Source organism: Ochlerotatus camptorhynchus, unplaced genomic scaffold (assembly GCF_037179485.1).
Source record: "Ochlerotatus camptorhynchus isolate MF236.1 unplaced genomic scaffold, CSIRO-AGI_Acam_v1.1 ptg000505l, whole genome shotgun sequence".
NCBI lineage: Eukaryota > Metazoa > Arthropoda > Insecta > Diptera > Culicidae > Ochlerotatus > Ochlerotatus camptorhynchus.
The window spans coordinates 1-23,461 of record NW_027040990.1 but is presented as its reverse complement, the minus strand read 5'-3'; the positions used below and the strand labels follow the sequence as shown (position 1 = coordinate 23,461).

Genomic DNA, 23,461 nt, shown 5'->3' with positions numbered 1-23,461 from the left:
AACTTTCATTTTGGGTGAGTCCATTCTGGAAGCAATCTGCCTGTTCAGATTGGCCATTTCACGTTTTTTTTTTCCCAGATCTCCAGTCCTCTGAAACTAGCGTCTACGAACATTTCTCAACCGAATCAGTAATTGGGCGTGGGAATTAATAGCAACAAACCTACCCCTCACAGGAACTTGTCGAACGTATGCCTCGTCAGCCATGGATATGGCCTGTTGGGGTCCCACCAACGCCTGGTCGATGTCATCTACGGTGTCGAGTGGTGGATTTTCATCGATGTTGCTGTCCACCATTCGTCCGTACTGCACCCAGTTGACATGGTGGTAGTCTTTACGCAGGCAGCTTCTAGCAGGAACCACGTTGACACCGACTTCAGTCACCACCGGTTGGTGGTCGGAACTGAGATTGTTGTGCGCTTCCGGTTTGCATAGTCCGATGATCGACAGGAAAAAGTCCAAGGTGGAGGGATTTCCCGCCGGAGAGATAAAAGTTGATTCGTCCGGAAACTGCACAGTCGTACAATAGACATCCGTTCCGGTTCCGCTGGTAGTTCCTCCAAGCTTCATGGCGGGCATTCAGGTCGCCCCAACGATGAATCGGGAGCTAGTACGCGTGATGGAGGTCAGGTCGTTCTTGAATTGGATTCCTAGTCTGTTGCTTGCGGTCCACTGGCGTGGGCAGTAAACAGCGATAAACCGGACGTTTCCAGTTGGTGATTCCACCTCCACACTAACGGCCTCAATAATAGAAGTGTGGATGTGGGGCAGAGTGCAGAACTTGACTCCCTTTCTGACGATGACCGCTAAACCACCCCCTGGAGCTGGTGCGATCAAGCCGGATAATGTTGTGGTCAGGCTACCAGAAGCTGTCGCCGGACTTAAGATGGGTCTCGGTTAGCAGGCCCACGTCGATGCTATGCTTGCGGAAGAAGTCGGCAAGCTCAATCTGTTTAGCTCTTACAGAGCATGCGTGCCAGGTAGCGATGTTCAGTGGTTTAGACACCATACTGGATGATGAACTTACCGAGCACTTGAATCTGTTCGGGCTTATTGCGGCACTTACGTAGAGCACCGGTCATGTTGATAAAAATCTCCATGAGTTCATCCACTGAGAACAGATCGGGATTATTTGTTTGAGCTGTTGGTTGTCTCCAGAATCCAGGGAGGATGGAGAGCTTTGTCTAGCAGAAGATCCAGACGTTTCTTGAGGAGGGGGGGGGCGGATCGCACCCGTGAATTCGCTTATCCATGAAGAGGCGGAAAGTTCTTCCTTCGTCCTGGTTGATTGTTGGTGGACGCCTGTTTTATGAGCAGAGGAAGGACATTTTTTATTTATTTGGCGCTGATGTGTATCAGAATGCGGATTTAACAGATCTGATTATGTTCAACCTTCCTGATTCCCTAAAGCAGATGTCTATTTACCAAATTTGGTATTTTAAAATTATTCAAATATACCTTAATCTCAAAACTCCAAGCATTTGGAATCAACATAATTTCAAACACACGATCCCTAACCCAATAGCTTTCTCTTACGCTGCTTTGATGAATTTTCAGTACATTCGTAGCTAGAAAGGTGTTTAAAGAACAATGTTCAAAACTATTTTTTGGCGCACCGTTGGGGCAAAGATTCGATGCAGCAATAGGGCAAAAGTTGTACTGTTGTATATCCTGATGAATGTGGGCGTCTTACCTGTATAATGAGAGAGAGAAGGTTTAGTAATTTCCATTTAATTCCACTACCTTATTTGCTTGACAGATACGCGTATTTCGTCAACAATGTGCAGACTTCTTCAGTAACTTGTATTAGTACAACACATTACGACATAGACGAGTATTAGTACAAGACACTGAAGAAATCTGCACATTGTAGACGAAATACGCGTATCTGTCAAGGATAAGCAAATAAGGTAGTGAAATTAAATGGAAATTCTTAATCCTTCTCTCTCATTGTACTGTTGTATAGCTTTATAGTTCCCTGAGGATGGTGACCGATGCTCGGATAATTATTTGACGAAGTTCCCGGTAGTGACCGTCGTAGGTATTTCGCTCCTGATGAATTTGAGTTCTATCCTTTACATCCGGTACTTAAGACCTTGTACAGACATACAAAGTACACTGTTGTACTACCGTTGTACCAACCGGTGGAAACTAACGATTTTAAATTGGTTCACTACTTGACTAGCCTATTGGTCCCAAGCAAACGATTAACGCACCCCATTCTAGGCGAAATTCTAGTACTACACTATGTTTGTTTTGATTCGCTATGAAAGTTTGACAGATAAAATGAGGGGATCGTGGATTTTCCTATGTTTCGAGGAGTGCATCGATTAGCTTGGGACCGAAGAGAGTACCAGAGCTGAGCCAAAAAGTTGAGCACGTTTCTTCTGGACAAATCACTACCATCTTTTTAAAGTAGGTGTTGATAAAATTTGAAATAACATTTTGTTCAATCGAACGTTTTTGGGAGGGGTTTTATAACTTTTTTGGTACGTGACTGTTGCTGACTTTATGGCTCTGCTTTTTAAGCTTTAAGTTAAGAAAACAAATTTAACAATACTAATTTTAATAACAAATAAAAAAAATACACTTTTTTTACAGATCAAGCAGAATGGCTGGCACATCGACAGACGCCAAACAGTTTCCGTAAGTTATTAACACGTTTGTACGGCGTAAAGTGTTGCGCAGACTGTTGCCAACTCTATATTTACCGGGTATATTCATATTCTATTATGCGATGTTTGTTCACAGACTGATCCCAAAGATTATCAACGGTGGCATTGCAGGCATCATCGGAGTGTCATGTGTTTTTCCATTGGACTTGGTGAAAACAAGACTGCAAAATCAACAGGTTGGACCCAAGGGTGAACTAATGTATAAATCTATGTAAGTGATGTGATGTCTCTGTTTCTTCGTCGCTATTAATTTTTAATTATACATTCTGAATGCCTAAATTTTGAGAGGTTGATTTTGTACTATCAATAAAAAAAACCTTTAATTTCAAATCATTAAATGCGTCTTCCCTCGAAAACCTATAATTTTATAAAAATTATTGAAGGCTCACTTACTACCGCTAACATAGCATCGATGAATTTGTATTATCATTAACCCATAAGCCTCAATGTAAAAATATATTTGTTAAACCGAAAACGATATATGACTATGACTGTGTTACAGTACTTATTTCTGATAGTCACGGAATTAATTTTGATAACCATCTAGTGGAAAGTCGATCGATCAACAGGCGCGGTACATAAATTACAATACGCTAAAAATTCGTATTTTGAACTCCGTCACAACAAAAAGTATCGATTGATTTTCAATCGACACCTCCCCCTTCAAAATAAAGTAACGCAAACTCAAACCCCTCCCCCCTTATTCAAGATTGAATAAAAATCGCAATTAACAGTTTTTTTGCATTATATTATTATGGGGTGCGTGGATTTATTTAACAGAAAATATTTTTTCGCTTTTCATTTGTTTTTCGCTTTCGTTTTTTTTTTCACTTTCTCAATCTGCTACGTAATATTTTCCACTACCCCTCTTCCATGCGCTACTTAATAGGGATTTTTGTGCATTTTAAATTATTTTTCCAAGTGTCAATTTGAAGTGAATGGTATCCAAATCCATTTTATTTTTATATTTTGGCATGTTTTTTTTTTACATGGTACAGGGTGGCAAGTGAACCAGGAATACCAGGAAAATGTCGGGAATTTTGTTTTACCAGGAAAAACCGGGAATTTTTTTCAGCAAAACCAGGAAAATAATAATTTACAGATGCATGTCGGTTTGAAATGATGACGTTACTATTTACGTGTGATGCGTGCAAAATAATATATCTGTATATTGCCAGTTCAGAGTAAAACTAGCATTTGGCGTCAGATTTGACAACCGAAATTGACAATCGTCACTGACAGCTGCTTTTGGGATTTTCGAACACTGAACCAAAATCGTTCCTTGAAGACCGAGTTGAAGACCTTATTCGCATTACAACACATAAAATGTAAAAGGAATCATTCAAAACAACAATTCAGGTGGAAGTTCGCAAGATAAATTGAAGATATCTTGAAATATTTATTTGAATAGAAAAATAAATTAAAACTGCTTTTCAGCGCATTGGCAAAAGAAGATACTCCAACCAACCTATGGACTACTACACTATTTTATTTCATAAGGCCATCGTCTCCACAACTATTTAGTAGATTCTAGGGTTACATGTGGTTCCAGTATAGCCTGATTGATACAATTGATAATCCAGGCGGATCGAGTCGATTGCATCAAGAGGGATCGATCTGTCTTCAACCGAGGCTTCGAAGAATGATAGTTATTATCCGGTTGTGTTTATGTTTGACAGCTGCGGATGTTGCTTCTTCTTATTTGTGAAATGTCGATGCATGCATGCTAAGATATATGTGAATCAGCAATATTGAATACACTTTGATAATCGAGCAGAAAATCATCAGAGCTTTCGTCGCTGCTGTCATGACAACGCAACTTTGCTTTATGTTCTCAGGCTGTGAACCATTTGCCGAGTTAAATTTAACTCGTGGTTAAAAGTGACATTTCGAAAGTTATTCTTGATGTTCGAAAATCCCTGTGCTATCGATCGACCGGTTTTCGAGAAGAACTCAGCCACGGTTGTCAACATTTAACTTCTTGTCTGTCAGAAATAACCCCGCTCGGATAGCAGGGTTAATCGATAACTTTCCATCTGTCAAATTTTAACCCAAAGTTAAAATAATCCACCAAATGGGTGAATGTGTTCCAATTGGTGAATTTTCACTTAAATTTGACACTTCGAAAATAAATTAAGATGTTCGAAAATCCCTTCCTATTTTCGAGAAGGTGTCAGAAATAAGTCTGGTCAATAGCCAGGGGATGGATATGGCTGTCATATCGCTTAAGTTTGCTGCGTACCGAACATCTGCAACGTTGTCAGCGGTACCATGATATGTTTTGTTGTTTTGATGTTGAGTACGTGTATTCAGCTATATGTCAAACCCCTGACAATAGCAGGTTTATTTGAAAATGTTCCATCTGGCAAATTTAAGTGAAAATTCACCAAATGGAACACATACTCAGTACAAACAAGATGAAAACTCATACACTGAACCAATATGACATATTCCTGTTATGTGGAAATCTTATAAATTTGCGCTATAAGATAATCCATTGAAAATGATATGATTGAAAATGTGTCAGGTAAATTCTATATGTATATCTGATACATTTACAATGCTGATAATTTGGTAACTTTTATATGATCGTCATATGATAAATGAAAATTGGTCAAATTATAATAATTAACTGAAATGGATTTGAAACCCATAAGCATAAGCTTTACTTTTCACCACAATATAATATGTGTCATAAATCAATCGAAGTAAAGTTTATGTGAAAATCACATGAAAGTTACTTCTTATGTTGACACGTATATTTAATCGATTTCTAAAAATAAATCGAAAAATAAACATCAGGCAGTGGGGAGCTTTCACCAATTGCTGTAGCTGATTTGGGATTCGATCCAGAACTTTTGAGGTGTGAATGCTTTCGGTGTCTGCGCTCGATTCCACTGGGCCACGGCTGATTTCAATATTGAGCTCGTTCAATTAGCATGAAGTTAACGGCGCCGGTGGTGTAGTGGTAAGCGTGATTACCTCTCACCCCAGCAGGCCTGGGTTCAATCCCAGTCGGCGCCGCCGGGATGTTCTGAGGCATAACATCTCTGATCACGCCTTCCTTCGGATGGGAAGTAAAGCCGTTGGTCCCCGGTTCATGAGTTGATGGGTCGATAGGTAGGGTCCAGGTGTGGGAGCTGCCTTCCTGGCACGTCGGTAGCATTGGTGCTCAGCACGGAAAACAAGATCGACGGAAAAAACAAACCAAAGGAAAAAAAAAAAAATTAGCATGAAGTAAGAACAGCTCTCCCGACATGGAATGTAGTGCAACGTTATGCTCGTTTTGCTAGAGTGAAGAAAAATAACACTGACAAATTTATGCACCGTTTCGGTGGTTTCGTGTATTCAAATCTTTCTTAATGCTCATGTGTGCAATAAAACAACGACTACATTATATGAGTTCATGGAACTGGTTCATGAAGTTCGAGTAATAGTGCTGGAATCTGAATTATCCGTGTAGAAGGCTTACAATTAGAATCTTAGCAAATAAATATTGCAGTAGAATAATTTTTTTTTTCGGTCTCAATACATTCTTTTCCGCAACCCCTTATCTAATGGAACAATAACAAACAAAGATTATTCAATACAGTATCATTGTCGTTAGAAATATTTAGTTCGACTAATTATTTTAATGAGTGTACGATAGTATCGTTGAAAATTGTTTCAATAATTTATGAAGAACATCATGTAAGATGTATTTTATTGGGAGCGATATTCATCCCAGAAAAGCATGCCAAAACAAACGTTTGCTGTTGGATTTCTTAAAAGGCAAATCTATATGACTATACAATGATTGGGATAGATCTGTTTACAATATTTAAACCTCAAAAATCAAAGGAAGCTATTCTAATGAGATATACATGTTTTCCTATACTGCAAAGTTAAATGACTGTCCAATAGTTTCTACATGGCTGTTTACACGCGACATATCAACAAACGTCAAAAATCGTTAAAAGCAACTCCAATAAAATATACATGATTATCTTATAAGATATATCTTTTAGTGAGCAATATTCATCATAAAAACAGGTATATTTTACTGAATTTTCTCATAGTTCAAACTTATATGATTTTCCATTAGTTTCGAGATGTCTGTTCTCACCCATGACATATCAACAGTTTTTCACGATTAAATATATAAGACAATATTCAAATACGTCTTACCTATCGCTAACCACGTTCGAAGCAAAGTTTTATCAAGTACTAAGTATGTGAAATTACGATAGAAATCATTTTATATCGCAGTCATAGAATTTAAGTGATAATACAGATCAGTGCACGGTCCCTAACCTCACAATTTGGTCTTGTTGTATCCGTTTCATTTAACACCAAAGTAAAAGTGATGGCAACAGTTAGACGAATGTGAACCGAAACAAACAACCCAAAATTGTCAAATTTGACATCTACGTGCACTGATCTATCACAAATCTTGGTCTCGGTGCTGGATACATGATTGACAAGAGAAAGCGCGAGTTGAATGAAAACTGTACCCCTTTTTACTATAGTCGCTATATTCATAGTCTGGCGGATAGAATTTTGATCTTTCAAAAAGCGGAACCAATATAATATATTTTAGACCAACAATTGAAAAGGTACTCTCAACTTATATAAACAAAACGTTGATTATTCTTTCCTCGCCAATGGAACGCAAATTACCGGCATCATCGAATAGGGGAAACTTTTCTCAACCTAAGTTTGTGTGTTAGTTTGCGTAGGCGAGCCTTGAGTCACGAGAAAAGGGTTTCCAAAGATTTGTTCGCACTAGGTGATGTGCCCTTTTCTGTTGTTGGTCGTGATTTGCTCGATTGGTTCCGCTATTTGACAGCTCAATTGGTTCCTGAGATTATATCCGCCATACTATGAATATAGCGACTATTCTTTTTACCGCTCCGAACATGATGCCTCCGGTAAAATGTGTAGCAGAAAATTGGCAATGTTTGAAAAATCATTGCTCTACAATTGATCGATAGATTTTAAATCGAAGTAAGCTCACGCAAACCAACAACATCATCGGATAGGAGCAACTCCTATCACAACCTTTCCGAAAGTGGTATTGGTTTGCGTGGGCGTACTTTGGTTCGCGAGTAAAGGGCCTTAGAAAGTTTGTTTACAAATGCTTTTGTGCCGTTATCAAATGTTATGCCTGATATATAGTAAATGTCAATATCGCCAATAAGGACCAATGTACCCATATAGTTTAACCAGGATTAAGGCTTGAGCCGAAGACAACAAATCAAGAAGACTGGCAACTCTTCCATTTACTCATATGAACGCTATGAGACAGGTACAATCGCGTCATCTGCCGCTCAAAGGTAAATGCTTCGAACGAATTTGATAGCAAAGATTACATCCTCAGACGAAGGGTTTGTGTATTTGCTCATTTTTCTATGCGTTGCTTCCACCTTCACTCAAGTGCAGCGCCATTGTATCTGTCCAGGCCTATACCAACAGCAGCGTTAGACAGTAGGCAGCATGTCCCGGGCTCAAATCGTTTATTTTGCTGTGCTGGGCCCGCTGTCACGGTATAACATGTTGCCTACGCGCCTGCCACTGGGCTGTATCTGTCGCTTGGATTCTGGCAAAGTTGCCAGTCTTCTTGATTTGTTGTCTTCGCTTGAGCGTAGGTCAAGAAATTGGCCTTAAGCCGCTTGATTACAGTAAACGTTAGCTAAGTGGAAAACCTTGGACTGAAACAAATACTCAGTCAATGGATATTTACTGAGTATTTGTTTTTTGTGTGAGCCGGATGGGCACTGATGTATTTTAAATATTTTTTTATTATCAGGTTTGACACATGATATGCATTTTAGTTAGCGATTGTCCTTTGGTTGGTGAAAAGTCGACACAACTCAGCGAACGTTGAATATACGTAATGGAATAATTATTTTACTTCTGTTTTTTTTTTCAAGCCAGTTTAGTTTGCATTCGAAGCATCCAATTTGAAGTATTTCACTAAATACATATATAAGACACTTAAGACATTTTTGTCAAGGGGGCGACCCCGGTGTAGTGGTAAGCATCCATACATCTCACGCCAAAGTCAAGAGTTCAAATCTCACCCCGGACAAGTCACGAATGATCCAAGAGCGTTAAAGTTACTAAAAAAAACATTTCAGTCATGTAGAAGAATTAAAGGAAATCTGCAAAACTGATAGATATAAAGCTTTGCTCAAAAACCAGGATTTTTTATAGAAGATACCAGGAATACCGGGAAAATACCAGGAACTTAAAATTAGAAATTCATTTGCCAACCTTGGCACATATCCCATGTAAAAAAAAGACCTGAGTTTATAGTCCATTTTAAGAAAAGACAGGAGTTGGTGTGCCTGACAGAATTTAATGAAATTGATGTTGCTTCTCACTGCCGTTAGGTAACCACCCCATGTCAAATTTATTCATGATTTGAATCAAAACGTGTCGTAAAATGCTCTATACGCCTTTTTAATAGAAACTAATTCAACCTCTGGTGATGAACAGGAGACCGTTGGAAAGCGGAACATTTTTGCACTTTTTCTGATAATTTGATTAATCTTAGATGCTCCAAAACTTGAGCTACAGTTGATAAATTTGATCCTGTATTGTTTTTGCATAGATCCTTCTGGATTCATGAATATTTTTGTTGTAAAAAATTGAAAACTACCGGATTTCTTGTGTGTGGATATTTGAGGTACCAATCAGTTCAGATCTGTGGAAAACCGTAAAATAAGACAATTACTGATGTAATTTGGCAAGATGTTCAATGAAAAATGCTTTAATTTGCGTTGTGAAATTAAAAAAAAAATACGAAAATGGTTGGTACCTGGATTTTAACTTTTTATCTCCTACCGGAATTATCAAATTAATTTAAAATTGGTACTTAATTTAAAAAAATATGGCTTAATTGGCTCTACTCCTACCTGACTGGTCGAAACATGTCTGTCAAGATTGGAGACTATGTTTCTTCATCCTTCCCCGTGTCATCCGGCGTTCCCCAAGGTCGTCTTGGGCCGTTACTGTTGTACATGAATGACGTCAATACCATCCTCAAATGCCTTTAATTATCGTATGCGGACGACTTGAAACTCTACTTCGTGATAAAAGAACCTAGTGATGTCATTTTCTTGCAGCAACAATTGGAAGTCTTCGCTAAGTGGTGTCGTATTAATCGCATGTCACTGAATGTCTCGAAATGCTCTGTAATTTCCTTTGGCCGCAAGCGTTCGCTTCTTCACCAGGCTACACCCTGACGGGCATAACTTTGAAACGTGATTCGATTATCAAGGATCTGGGAATACTGATCGACTCCAAGCTCAGCTTCAAGGATCATGTTGCATACGTAGTATCCAAAGCTTCCTCACAACTCGGGTTCATATTCCGCTTCGCAAAAAAAAAATCAAAGATGTATACTGCCTAAAAGCATTATACTGTTCGTTGGTGTGACCTATTTTGGAGTATTCGACGGTCGTGTGGTCTCCATACTACCAAAATGGAACCACGCGTATTGAAACTATTCAACAGAAGTCCATCCGGTATGCTTTAAGGCATTTTCGCTGGAATGACCCTAGAAATCTGCGTAGCTATGAAAGCCGTTGTATGCTTACCAACTTTTGGATGTGAGACGTAACGTAGCAATGGTGTGCTTCGTCGGTGATCTTCTTCAGGGAAACGTTGATTGTTCTACACTGCTGAGTAGTATCGTCATCAATACCCGCCGCCGTAATCTACGATCGCATGCTTTCCTGAACAACCGCCTTTCACGAACCAACTACGGATGGAATGAGCCCATGCGGAGAATGTATCGCATCTTTAACAGATGCTATAATGTATTTGACTTCAATATATCCCGTTTAAGAAATAAGTGCAATTATTTTATGTTAATTTGTCTACAATAAGTATACTGTCATTGGGGTGAATATTTTACCTGGTGACCATAACATAAATAAATAAATAAATTATATCTGCATCATCAAGATGGTCGTGAGAGGCTAAGTTTTGTAGGCCTATATGGTTTGTTGTTTTATGGAACCAAAATCGTACAGGAATGATCAGTTAGTAGGTTTTACAGCTCCCTTTCCCAAGTAACCAAGCACTAATGCAAAAAGTGCAACATAAAGCTGATATATTGCCCATAAAAGCAGAACAGTCCCATAGGGATTTTTGTTAGAAATTAGTTATCCATCGACCCGCATTTTATATTGTGCACTGAAAATCACATGTGTTGTTCAGAAACAATCGTGAAAAATACCAAAACTAGGTTGTCCCATTCATGAGAGCACGTGAAGAACTACATTTTCAACAGCGTTTTTCTCGGCTTGATTTTTTTTCAGATGGGAGTGATATGGTTTAATGAGCGAACAGTATAAGGTTAATATCAAAAATTTAAAGCCTTATGTCAGCCTTATATTGCAAAAAGGGCCCTTATGGTTCTATTAACGGGCTTGGTGGTTACTTGGGTGGTTTGTCTACTTAATGGGGCAACCTTTATTATGTTTGTAACATAACAATCCTCGCTGCTGCGTCAATGGTCGATTATTTTTATTATTTTTTGGTGAATATCCACTTAAATTTGACACTTCAAAAATAAACCATAATGTTCAAAAACCCCTCTGTTGTTTATCGTTCGATTTTCGGAAAAATGTGTTTGTTAAAATTGATTCCTGGTCTGTCAAAAATAAGACTGGTACAATAGCAGGTTTATTGGAAAATTTTCTATCTATCAAATTTAAGTGAAAATTCACCACAGCCTAATACCCCGTACATACTATGGCTTATATCATGTAATATAGGCTGCCTTGCAATGAGCACTCATACATCTAGTTTTCACTGGAAATCCTATATATGAGTGCTCATTGCAAGCCAGCCTATATTATATGATATAAGCCATAGTCTGTCCGGGGTATAAATGGTCTTCCTTCGTGGTGAATAAAAGAGCTAATGTCGTTTCCGTTTTTGTTCACCGGTGTAGATACCGGTTGCACCTTTGTTTCTGCTTGAATTTTGATGACATTCGCATCAACGCGCGTAAATCTGGGGGGACGTGCTGTCAAATCAGCCTACTGATCATTATTGTATGAAATTGGTTCCAAACGTAAACAAACCCTGTAGGTTTCTTATGGCTTGTTTACGTTTGGAACCAGTTATGCGAGGTAGGCGAAGATTGTTCATATTTGACAGCCACCTCCCTCCCTTGGCGTAAATCTATACAGAGCTGGAAAAAGAGCCTATCTGCTTTGATCGATTCTCTTCATCGATTTTCTCTTTCGTTAATAACTTCTCTTCAACAACATTCTCTGTTGTATTTGACGATTTGAACGATAGATAAAAACCTTCTTTATCATGCTATGTGGCGAAAATAGTACGAAAACCTAGACGAAAACTGTTTGTATAGCCGTGGTAATCAAAAGAAAAAGTCGATGAAAATAATCGATCAAAGCAGATAGGACCTTTTTCCAGCTCTGTATAGAAATCTCGATAACTTTTTAAAGGGACGTATCAGCTTTTGTAAACAATGCATTTGATAGCCGATTTGGCGTAACTGGTAGCTCGCACACGCTTCCCGAGCAAAGTCTGAGATCAAATGGAAATCTAAATTTGATGTTGTGATTTCGCTGATAATGATTACTCAGGTTGCTGTCGTTTTGGTCGTTTTAACGGTTAAAATATCAAAATTGAGAGCAAAAAAATCTTCCTGTGACATCACATTGAAAACTATTTCTGCTATCAGTGAGAGCAAACTGAAAACTAAATTTGATATAATTTTTTCCTGTTGATAACAAAACAAGTATTCAATTTGATGTTATGCTAAGGCAATGAAAACAAACCCGCAACAACATATTTTTGAAGAGCAAATGTGCAGCAAAATGAAAACAAAATTTGGTATCAAATTTGTGAATTGCGAAACTGAAATCAAATTATGATTTCAGTTTGATGTTGATATCAAAACTTGATTTCAATTTGCTCGCATTTTGATGCTGGACTTTGCTCGGGTTATTAACACCACTACCCGAGCAAAGTTAGAGATCAAATTGAAATCAGAATTTGCTGTTATGATGTAACTTATTTTGAATACTCCATTTGATCTCATATTGGTTGACTTAACGGTTAACACAGCAAAAATGAGAGCAAAATTTTACACTGTTGAATCAAACGGAAAACTAATTCTGCTTTCAATGAAATCAATTTGATTACTGATTTTGCATTCATAATATTTGACTGAATACGGGCCTATCGTTAATGGTTAGCATCCATGCTTCTCACGCTGAAAGATTTGAGCTCAAATGTCACCTCGGGCTAGTCACGAATGACCTAAAATGTGTTAAACAAAACAAATAAACAATAATCATTAGTTCAACGACAGATGAACTTAAATCAAATTTTAAACAAGAAATTAACAGCAGAACTTTAAGTTAGGTTGCTTTGATTTAAAAAGTCTTGACTGCATAATGAAAGCACAATATGATATCAGACTTCTGTCGCGACAATTGAAATCAAAATGAGTTTTCATTATGATAGGAACTGCAAACTTTAATATCGATTTGCTTTCATTTTGTTAACCGACTTTGCTCGGGTAGCAGGTAAGGGAAATTTTAAGTAAATCCTTAAATTATTCAAGTAATCGTAGTAATTTCGGTAATCGAGAGTAATAAAAGTAATTTCAAAGTAATAAAGTAATTTTAATTAATTGAACAGTAATCAGAGTAATTTCGGTAATTTAACTGGCACTGACCGGTAATTAACTCGTGTAGAAACCCCTCGCTCTCACGTCAAAGTCACGAGTTCAAATCTCACCCCCGGACGAGTCATAAATGACACGAGAGTGTTGAAGTGACTATAATAGAATAAAAAAACAACGAAAACGCCATAATAAATCTTCATCATATCCGGGTACTTCTTGTCTCTATCAGAATACATTTATATAAAAAAAAGAACACTGAAAAGCAATCACCAAACGAAATCTTAGGTGCTTCTCTTTAATTTGGAGATGATGGTGATGGTCCCAACTCTTACCCTTAAAGGTAGCTGGACGATTTATCTTTAAATAATTAAATATGACATTTTAACCAGGTTAGCATACAAAAACGAACTGGTTACAGATATAAATTTCTTCGACACTTCACAGTTGCTTCACAGCGATATAAAAGCGAAAAAGCTTAGTCGTTCACCTCTTTGTTCACATTTTTGTCCACCTCAAATATTCACAAGCATTTCCAGCGATCAAGTGTTAATGAACAATCAACACAATCTGATGCTATCATAATTTTGAGCAATGTCAGGAATGCTCACGATCCCCCGACATTCAGCCAGAAAACTTACTACTAACTCGAGGTATCTTAAAAATAATCCTCAAAGTTGCATTTTTTTTATCAAATGTTAAATGCAGTTCTCTTTTTTTTAACTCTTTATTTGTTTAAAATTCAAAATAAATTACATTTCATTTTAACTACAGTAACTTACCAGCCTTAATTGTTATGATATATATCTAAGTATTTTTACATTGTTCCTGTCTTGGCAATTCAGTATTTTAAACAGGTTTTTTAAACCTGCATGTTTTTTAAATCTGCATAACAATTGATATCTTAAAACTAAAAACTAAAACTAAATCTTATCTAAGTATAAAGGGAATTAATCGTTGCAATTGAGGATTGCAACGATTTTTGCCTGAAATTATTAATTATGTTGTTGGCCATTTGTTCTAAAGTCTCAACATTCGAAATTCTATGTACCTCAGTAGTACTGTACCAGGGAGGCAACTTCAAAATCATCTTCAGAACTTTGTTCTGAATCCTTTGAAGTGCTTTTTTCCTGGTAGTGTAACAACTAGATCATATTGGCAGAGCGTAAAGCATGGCCGGTCTAAAAACTTGTTTAAATATTAGAACTTTATTCTTCAGGCAAAGTTTGGATTTCCTGTTTATAAGAGGATACAAACATTTTATATATTTGTTATATTTGGCTTGAATGTCCTCAATGTGATCTTTAAAAGTTAATTTTTGGTCAAGTACTAATCCAAGATATTTTACTTGGTTTGACGAGGAAATTGGAACTCCGTTCATAGTGACTATGTCACTACTACTAGCTTTCAAAAAGGAAGCTGTAGGCTTATGTGGAAATATTATAAGTTGAGTTTTGGAAGCGTTGGGAGAAATCTTCCATTTTTGTAAATAAGAAGAGAAAATATCTAAACTTTTCTGCAGTCTGTTGCAAATAACACGAAGACTTCTTTCTTTAGCGGAAATGCCTGTGTCATCAGCGAACAAAGATTTGTGGCAACCCTGAGGCAAATCAGGGAGGTCCAAAGTGAAAATGTTGTACAATATCGGCCCAAGAATGCTACCCTGAGGAACTCCTGCTCTAACAGGTAGTCGATTAGATTTGGAATTTTGATAATTTACCTGCAGAGTTCTGTCAGTTAAATAATTTTGAACTAATTTCATAATATAAAGTGGAAAATTAAACTTTTTCAATTTAGCAATCAAACCTTCATGCCAAACACTGTCGAATGCTTTTTCTATGTCTAGAAGAGCAACTCCAGTTGCTTCAGATTTGTTTGAACGAATTAAATTGGTAACTCTTAAGAGTTGATGAGTAGTTGAATGCCCATGGCGAAATCCAAACTGCTCATCTGCAAAAATTGAGTTCGTATTGATGTGAAGCATCATTCTATTTAAAATTATCTTTTCAAAAAGTTTACTTATTGAAGAAAGCAAACTTATTGGACGGTAGCTAGAAGCTTCAGCTGGATTTTTATCCGGCTTCAAAATTGGAACAACTTTTGCATTTTTCCATTTATCAGGAAAGTATGCCAAATGGAAACATCTGTTAAATAATTTTACCAAGAAAGACAAGGTACTCTCTGGGAGTTTTTTGATGAGGATATAGAAAATTCCATCATCACCTGGAGCTTTCATATTTTGAAACTTTTTAGTTATAGACCTTACTTCGTCCAAATCAGTCCCCCAGGAATCATCAAAAATATTTTCCCGAAAGAAAATATTCCGAAAATCTCGAGCAACCTGATTCTCAATAGGACTAGTAAGACCCAAACTGAAATTATGGGAACTCTCGAATTGCTTAGCAAGTTTCTGAGATTTTTCCAAATTTGTGATCAAAATTTTACCACCTTCTTTAAGGGGAAGCTCACCGGCCCAAAAATAAAAAAATATTTTCGGTACGTTTTTATTTATCTTTTTTTTTTTTTGATACTTTATTATAGAGATTTTTAGCCATAGGCTAGTTCATCTCTTATTTTTATTTTTCTAAAAATATTGGGAAAAATTATCAAAAATCCAAGAAAAATCAGTTTCTTTCTTAGATTTTTGTCAAAAATTATATGCAAAAAAAATTTTCTATCCCATCATGAAAAAAAATTGGACTCTCAGAAAAACCGAAAAGTTGATGTTTTGTGGTTTTTTGAGTCCAACTTTATGCCATAATGACTTATAAAACATGTTTTTGCACGTGAATTTTCTTTAAAAAATTAGAAAAAATGTGATTTTTTTAGATTTTTGATACTTTTTTTTTAATATTTTTAGAAAAAATCAAAACGTAATTATTTTTTTTCGAAGCGGTGAACTTCCCCTTAAGCGCTGGAATAGGCTTTTGAGGTTTTTTCAAAATGTTTGTGAGTTTCCAAAAGGGTTTGGAACTCGGGTCTAATTTAGAAACATTATTTTCAAAAGTTTTGTTCCTCAGGGCAGAAAATCGTTTTTTAATTTGTTTTTGTAAATCCCGCCAGATAACTTTCATGGTAGGATCACGTGTTCTTTGATATTGTCTCCTAAGGAAATTTTTAAGACGGATCAAGAGCTGAAGATCATCGTCTATTATAATTGAATCGAATTTAACCTCGCATTTTGGTACTGAGGCAGCTCTTGCTTCAACTATAGAAGTAGTCAGAGATTCAAGAGCATAATTAATTTCATCTTTGGTTTGCAAAGGAATGTTTGGATCGAAGTTATATTCCATAAATGTTCGATATTGCTCCCAATCAGCTGTATGGTAATTGAAAATAGAGCTGTTGGGATTACAAATTATTTCTTGGGATATTTTAAAAGTTACTGGAAGGTGATCAGAACCGAAGTCAGCATGGGTAACCAATTGGCTACAAAGTTGACATGAATCAGTTAAGACCAAATCAATAGTTGAGGGATTTCTTGCAGAAGAAAAGCATGTTGGACTGTTTGGATATTGAATAGTGTAATAACCTGCAGAACAATCATCAAACAGAATATTACCATTGGAATTGCTTTGAGCATTATTCCATGAGCGGTGTTTTGCATTAAAATCACCTATAATGAAGAATTTAGACCTATGACGGGTAAGTTTCTGAAGGTCACCCTTCTTTTGCTGGCCTACGCATTGGAATGGCAAATAGGCAGCTATAAACGTAAGTTGTCCAAATTTTGTTTCAACAGAAACTCCCAAAGTTTCAAAAACTTTGGTTTCAAATGAAGAAAGAATTTTATGTTTGATTCGTCTATGAACAATGATGGCAACGCCACCACAGGGTCAATCAAGACGATCATTTCTATAAATTAAATTATTTGAGTCCTTCTTAACCTTATGGTCAGGTTTAAGGAACATTTCAGTTATAACGGCAATATGCACGTTATGAACTCTCAAAAAGTTCTTCATTATCTTTAAGAGATCGAGCATTCCAATTTAAAATGTTTAAAGCTTTAAAATCCATTACTGAATTTTAAAGTCATGACAATATTATTAGCAAATTTTACTCCAGTTTGAATAGCATCAAACATGGAGTTAGATTTAAGCATATCAGATATCATGTCAATTAATGAATTCTGTAAAAATTCCATTTTAGGGGCAGTAATGCTTCCTAAGTCAAAATTGTCAAAATTTCCGTTAGAACGTTGGTTAGTATTTTGATTTCTACCCGGTGCAATAGCAGCATAGGTAGCTCCATTACCTCGCTGAACATTGTTAGCAGCGAGGGGAGTAGGTACAGATGAAACATTTGAAGCAGGGGTGATATTTGTACCTACGGGTATGAATGTAGAATTTGTTCCTCGCTGACCGTTGTTAACAGCAGAGGAATTTGTACCTGGTCGGAAACGTGGAGCGTTTCCTACCTGGCGGTTAGAACGAGATTGTAGGATCGCTTTGCGAGTCTTACATTCCCAAAAATTGGATTTGTGGTTTTCACCACAATTTGAACATTTAAATTTCTTAGGATCTTCCTTCACAGGACAGTCGTCCTTTGCGTGAGAGGAATCACCACAATTCATGCATTTAGCTGGCATGTAGCAATTTTTTGTTCCGTGACCCCATCCCTGGCACTTACGGCACTGAGTGAGGTTTTGGAAATTTCCTCCAGTCTTCCTGAAGTGTTCCCACTTCACTCGGACATGGAGCATAAGGCTAGCTTTTTCTAAGGCCTTAAGGTTGTTTAGTTCACTAGACTTGAAGTGAACTACACTGGAGTCGCTTTTTACGCGGTTTTTTTTTACACGGTTTTTTTTTACGCGGTTTTTTTTTACGCGGATTTCGGAATTTACGCGGTTTTTTTTACGCGGATTCCGGAATTTACGCGGTTTTTTTTTACGCGGATTTTGGTTTTTTTTTTACGCGGTTTTCAGAATTTACGCGGTATATCGCTTTTTACGCGGTTTTTTCTTACACGGTCTTTTTTTACTCGGTTTTTTTTACGCGGATTTTGGAATTAACGCGGTTTTTTTTTACGCGGATTCCGGAATTTACGCGGTTTTTTTTACGCGGTTTTTTTTTTACGCGGGACGTATCACCCGCGTAAAAAGCGACTCCAGTGTAAATAAAAATCATTAGAAATCCCGTTGCGCGAATCGCCAGGACGGGATTTCATTTTCATTTTGCCAGTTCATCTTTGATCTGATCCAGGGATTCACCACTGGGCAGTTCTTTCATGACAACCTTGAACACACGTTCAGTTTTGGTGTCGTAAGTAAAAAATTTGTGCTTCTTCTCAGTAAGATACTTGAGAAGACATTTAAATCCGTCCAAGGTTTCAGCCAATACACGGCATTCACCCCGACGTCCAATTTGTAGTGAAAACTTAACTTTCACGAAATTCAAAAGTTCCATGCGAAGAGCATGGAAATCGGAAGTGGTTATCACAATAGGGGGAATCTTTTCCTTCTTGGCATTAAGCCGGGAAAGTTTACTAGAATTTTTCTTGGATGATGGATTATTCTCATCATCCGTAAGCAAATCAAATTGATTACTCAAATTAATTTCATCAGAAGGGGGGTCAAGAGTTTGCCCCTTTCTTTTGCGTTTAGGCGCCATGGCGGCAAAAATTTTTTATCCAAATCGACTTCCAAGCAGATTACTATAAGAATCTGAAGGTTCGAAGAGGAATTTTCCAAATCGATATCCAAGAAGGATTACGTCGGGTAGGGTCCAAACAAGGATCGAAGAGGAATAAGAGTTGAACAAGGTAGAAAATTTTTTACAGGTTGAGCACTGAAAAGTACTGTTTAAATTTGTTATAGCTTTAGGTAGTAGTAACACTTCCTTAAGCAAAAAGCAAATAGATCCGCACGGCAAGAGAGCACGATGCGGATTGAAATTCAGTTCTCTAAATCCGTAATATGCGCGGTAACCTTTGTAAACTACTCAAAAAAGTTTTGTTGTTGTTAACAACTATTAAATCAAATATCAAAAATCCATTATCGCCATCGTGGCGCACAAAATATTTTTTCAGTGCTACAATAATTATTAAAAAGTCGTTATAACAGCTATCCATACAAAATAATCCGTTAGATACATAATCTGTCAATACAATTTTAACGAGTGAATTGCAATGTCTCTTAAATTCTGATAGTTGTTGTATGTTTAATAAGTCTAGGCATCGAATTGAAAGCATTTATTCCTTTAAAATACAATGAAATCTATAAAGCACATGTTAAGAAATGTGGTACCGTAAAACGGGGTATCTTTGATAATGTGGGTTACTTTGATGGTAGAATATGATGATTTAATTTACTCTCTGCCTTTTTCCGAATTAGAAACATTGGTTCCATATTGTAGCTTAGGGCATTTCCCTTGATTGCCAAAAATATTGAAAACAATTTTCTTGCTTTTTGCTTGTTTAAAAAAGCACTCAAACCATCACTTATGAAATGTATTTCTGATACAGCCATCACAAATTTAATGTTGTTGTTTTATTGCTTATGGTGTTTCTGATTATATACTCATTCAATATTTTATATTTATTAAACTAAATTGAGATTCACGCATGTTTTTCTACATTCATCGAGCATTATCAAAGTTACCCCAAATCAAAATACTGATGTTCTGTCACAAGACTAAAAAAATAGTGCAAATGAAATAAATGTCATTAAATATATTACTAACGTGTCTTAAGTGTCATTAAATATATTACAGGGTCCTCAGTACTTGTTTAAAAAAAATATAATTTGAGAAACATTACTTGATGTAAAAGATATTTAGAATATACTTCAAAAAACTATCAATGCTACCCCGTTTTACGGTATTCTTATTTCATCCGCATTTCTAATATTATATCTATGAAAGTCACGTCCTCTTTGAATTCGATCACACTAATATCTAGGCTGCAAATTTGAGGCTAGTTTCAAAATTTGATGTCGGGGGACATTCCATATATTTTGTGTGTTAAAAGCATAATTTTTGTACGTGATTTTCTCTATAAAATACGATAAAAACGCAAAAAAGGAGAAAAAGGTCCAGTCCCTGATAGAACATTTTGATACTTAGCTTCATATGAACTATAGTCGCTATACATATAGTCTGGCGGATAAAATCTCGGGAACTAATTGATCTATCAAAAAGCGTAACCAATCGAGCATATCACGATCAACATCACAAAAGAGGACAACAGCTTTTGCGTCACGCCAATAGCACTTTCAGGGGCCGGCGGCGGTGGCGGTGTGAATCAGCGTGGTATTTTTTTAGTTTTTTTTTTACAAACTGAAAAATGAATATGCACGGTTAATATAAAGATAAACATCGCACAGTTTACATTTCTTCAATTATGTAACGTATCCGTGAGGATCCGCTGACATCGATAATCATGAACACATCCATCAACCGTGACGTCTCACCATCATATTTTTGGTTTTAATTTGTGAGATCTTAGAACATGAGCAAATTGAAATCGTCTAATTCGATTAAAATCACAACATTTTAACATCAATGCATTTGTACACTTCCAAAATGCACAGATAGCTCATTTGGTTAAAAATGTTTAAGTTGTAATTTTCCCGAGGTTTCTGCAATTTGGAATAACAAAAGAGGGAGGTCGTTGAACTATAATAATTGGAAACATTCATTATGCCTGTCATCTCGCGCAATGGTAATAGGGTTTGGAGCTAATTTTTGGCCTATTAAACGTATCATCCTATTATCCCTCTATCTTCGCACCTACGTTTTTTTGCTGACTACTTTGTGCTTTTTCAACGAACACGAATGTAGTCAAATATACTATGTAATTGATGTTTATGTTTGGTAGTAGTTTCTAATGAATAGGATTTTAGTATAATCTGCTATAGAAGTGTTGTTATTTTGACTATGTTGAATAACTGTTTTACCATGGTGAATTTTTCTTAGTCATTTGTGCAGAAATAAAACGTCTTATGAAAATTTTAGCACAAATAATAAAATATCACTATATTGAATGTTCTTGTTTTCCGAGGAAAAGCAGTGGCTTTACTGTTACCTGTCCAATTCCGGATTGGGTAACTATTTTGGGTCATTTTTTCAGAGTTAACAAGTCAATTATGCCTTTAGTACGATACGATAGTTCAAAAGCTAACGAACGAAGTCAATGAGAACGCGTGATATGAATGTTTGCACCCATTTTTCTCAATCACAAAAGAAGCGCTCCGACCGAATCAATTTTTATCTTCATCCGATAGCCCGAAGGGAATTCAATTGCTTTTGAATATGAAACGCATGTGCAAAGGGCGTGCCTAATTTCGAATCCGTAGCCCGAGTTTGGCGTCAAGATGAAGTATTAGATTTTCAACAATATTACAAAAAAATGTTTTTCTTCAAAGGGCGTGTTGTGCTTAGTAGATTTAGATCTAAGCCCTAAGATAGAAGATAAAATTAGATCTAAGCACTAACGTCCGCTATACATAATTGGTACAAAATAAAAAGCTATTTAAAAAATCAGGATTAATTTTTTAAGCTTTGTTTAGATTAAAGATCCTGAATTTATAAAGAGACGACATGTCAAAATTGGAACAATCGATTATCTGTCAAAGTCATAGGAAAAGTAATTCCAATTGAGCAGAAGACCTGTAAAATGGATAGGATGTCGTCTCTTTATAAATTCAGGTTCTTTAGCTAAGATCATATTCAACTGATCCAGTAACAGTTTCGCAAATCTTCGTAATCATTGAGAGGTAAATCAAAAATATCTGTTTTCTGAACAATTCACTAAATGGATAAGACTTCAGGCTCTCGCGATCCCCAAAAGCCCACCCCATTGACGATTAGACTTGTTTAAGGTCTTATTATAATTATTCCCTTATTGAATAGGTATGAAAACAAATCAAGCTGTAACTTTTTTTATTTATGTTTTGATTTTCAGGTTTGATTGTTTTAAGAAGACTTACAAAGTGGAAGGTTATTTTGGGATGTATCGAGGTTCTGCCGTTAATATATTGCTGATAACCCCTGAAAAGGCTATTAAATTGGCTGCCAATGACTTTTTCCGGCACAACCTTAAAACAAAGGACGGGTAAGTAATATGAGAAACTAGCTGATTGATCCAGAAAGGTTATGCAACAGCACAAAATACATTATTTTACATTTTGCATCCACTGGTGTAGTTGTGATAAGACATCAGTACACCCAGTGATGTACTATCCTCATTTTGGTACTCTAAAAAAAGTTGGAACCCCTTGGTACCGTAAGGTACATTAAAGAATAGTTCCAAAAATTAACAAAATTACAAAACGTTTTTCAAAATATAGGTATCAAAATAAACAAGGGGGTTCTTTTTTTTCGAGTACAAACATTAAGATGCATGGCACCTAAATGGTACACATAGAAATTTGAGCGTGAACTTATTATATAATTAGGTTCTGCAGCGTGACGTCACGAATGAACCCAGTGTTAATCGGCTGAACCTTTTTGACAGTTCAGTGGTACTGTTTACAAGCACTTAGTCGTTTTTTCGAAAAAAAAAAATTCTAAAATTTCCGAATTTTAACTTGAAAATTGTCGAGGAACAGCGCCTTGCAAGGATGTTGCTCGTGAACATTGCAGAAATGTGGTTTACATCTCACTGCAGTCTGAAAAAAAGTCCACGTAAACAGTACCACTAAACTGTCATCAGATTGAGGTTAACCCCGACGGTGCTAAAACCTAATTAGAGATGAACAAGCCTACAGCTCGTAATAAAGTGGGTGCAGTGGGTGCCTGTCCTTAAGGTCCGTTTAGACTATCTGATTTCTTGGTGTAATTTTGGACCGCCGGTATAATGAAAAAACACACACAAACACACACACACACACAAACACACACAGACACACACACAAACACACACAGACACACACACAAACACACACAGACACACACACAAACACACACAGACAAACACACAAACACACACAGACACACACACAAACACACACACACACACAAACACACACACACACACACACACAGACACATACACACACATACACACAGACACATACACACACATACATACACACACACACACACACGCACACACACAGAGACACACACACACACACACACACATAAACACACACACAGACACACACACACACACACACACACACACAGACACACAC

General features: G+C 36.7%; 1 long non-coding RNA gene across 1 annotated transcript in view; it reads left to right on the top strand.

The window, feature by feature from the left end:
• LOC135712844 (uncharacterized) overlaps window positions 1-22,378 on the top strand; it is a 37,644-nt gene extending 15,266 nt beyond the window's left edge. Inside the window, exons 2-4 of the long non-coding RNA XR_010518683.1 lie at window positions 2,599-2,643; window positions 2,749-2,883; window positions 22,228-22,378. This is a non-coding gene — a long non-coding RNA (uncharacterized LOC135712844). The remainder of the gene's footprint in view (window positions 1-2,598; window positions 2,644-2,748; window positions 2,884-22,227) is intronic.
• The last annotated feature ends 1,083 nt before the right edge of the window (window positions 22,379-23,461 follow it).